General features: G+C 33.9%; 1 non-coding gene across 1 annotated transcript; it reads right to left on the bottom strand.

The window, feature by feature from the left end:
- Positions 1-1,206: 1,206 nt before the first annotated feature.
- Positions 1,207-1,313, bottom strand: LOC131007332 (small nucleolar RNA R71). The gene has a single exon (XR_009096037.1). It is a non-coding gene; the product is annotated as a small nucleolar RNA R71 (small nucleolar RNA).
- Positions 1,314-2,181: the final 868 nt, after the last annotated feature.

Genomic DNA, 2,181 nt, shown 5'->3' on the forward strand with positions numbered 1-2,181 from the left:
TGAGCACATCGTACCGTTATCTAAGCTACTATACATAACGATTTTTTAACCGTTGTCTATGATAACATATCATATTACAACGACGGTATACACAAAGGTTTTTTGGGTCATAGATAACGGAAAAAATCCGTTATCTATGAGCATTTTTCTAGTAGTGAGAGAAGATATGAACATTGTAGTGAACTTTCATCAGGGTTGGATTAAAATTAGTAGTTGAATCAATAGGTTGAATGCATGTGTTTGATTAATAATAATGCATTCCCTAGGAACATAGTCTTTTACATTTGATTTATCTATTTGATTTTTATTTGCTCTATTTTGCATTATTGAGTTTAGTTTTAATAATTCATCATCTTGGTATTTTACCTGAATATTGCTTGACATTTATTAGGATTATTTATGATGATTTTTGTTTAGCAGTCCTCGTGGATACGATACTCTACTTACTGTTATAGTTGCGGTTTTTGTTGCTAATAAAAAAGTGATCAACTTTTCGGGCGCTGTTGCCCGGTGACCTGTGTAAATCAATAGGTTGAATACATGTGCTTGATTAATAAATTACGATTATTTCAGGCGTTTATTGCTTTATTTTATTTTTAGTTTCTTGTTTTTTATTTTGTCTTTGTCTTAGGTGTGCATGATCACAAGATCCAAAGGAAAGGAACAAGTTGTATCTTTGAATTTGTAGATTGAAAAACAACACAAGAGAGACAATCGTGAGAAAAAAGAAACAAGCAATGGCTTTAAAACTTTCATTTTACGGCACTGATGCGTATATTGACAGAACTCCAGCGATAGTCGGAAGAATCCAACAGACGTAATCAGCCTCCTCCACAACCTCCACCGCTCAATCAGATGTATCCACCTCGATTTGATCAAATTCCATGGAGGTGAATGGGGGCCAGCTGTGCAGGCCAACACTTTTAAGCTGAAGCCAAGATTGATTAATATGGTGCAAGCTGAACAATTTAGTGGAGCTTTTATGGAGAATCCACATGCACATATCACTCAGTTTCTGGACATATGTGACACATTATCAAGAAGAATAGAGTGCCAGCAGATGCAATTAGGATGAAGATGTTTGGGTTTTCTCTCAGGAACCGAGCAAATGATTAGTTTAAGAATCTGGATCGATCAACTATTTCTAACTGGGAGGATTTGTGTATAGCTTTCCTGGCCAAGTACTTTCCTCATTCTAAACCTAAGAAGATCATAGCAGAGATCTCACATTTTACTCAGCTGGGGGATGAGACTATTCATGATGCCTAGAAGAGATTTCGGGAATTTCTCAAACGATGCCCCCAACATGGTTTTACGGTGGAGCAGCAGATCAGAAAAAATGTTTGAAGGGATCGGACGGTTTCCCCACGAAGACTTCTAGCGAGCCGAGTATCACAACAAGGCCCCAAGACTAAAAGGTGGCAAAAAGAGACAAGAAAAAAGGGAAAAAAAGAAGGAAAATTTGTCGAGTCAGCAACAAAGAGCAGTCTTAGCCATGAAAAATATGGTCAAAGTCATGGATATTTTATCCCAAATTCAATGGGACCTCGCCAACTCCATCCTTATTGGCAAAAATACGTCGCAAATGAATCCCGCTGAGTTGCACTTACACATAAATGTGCTTGTGCAAATTCGACGTCTCCGAGGACTTTAATTTTTTAGTATTGGAGGATTTCATTTTTATTTCCATGTTATTTCAATTTTCATATTATTTTAAGGGTAAATATCACTTTAAACCCCAAACTATTTTCGCACTATCAATTATATCCTAAACTATTGAAAATAATTTTTTAAACTTTGAACTATCAATTTTGTATCAATTGTACCCTCTATCCATTTTTCATCTTTTAATTTTTAATGAGTAATGCATATAATCACGTCGTTTTATATAATATAGGTCAAAAAAGAATAATTCTAAATATTGTGGTATCCGGTGAGCCACGTCAAAATTTTGAAGCTAAAAAATGAACGAATGGTACAATTGATACAAAATTAATAGTTCAAGGTTTAAAAAATTATTTTCGATAGTTCAGGATATAATTGATAGTGCAAAAATAGTTTGAGGTTTAAAGTGATATTTACCCTTATTTTAATGTCATGTTAATCTTTAATTAATGTAGGATTCAATTTGAATTTTAATTAAATTTTATGTTGTTAATCTAATTTAAAAATATATTCAAA

Source organism: Salvia miltiorrhiza, chromosome 1 (assembly GCF_028751815.1).
Source record: "Salvia miltiorrhiza cultivar Shanhuang (shh) chromosome 1, IMPLAD_Smil_shh, whole genome shotgun sequence".
In the NCBI taxonomy this organism is placed as follows: Eukaryota; Viridiplantae; Streptophyta; class Magnoliopsida; order Lamiales; family Lamiaceae; genus Salvia; species Salvia miltiorrhiza.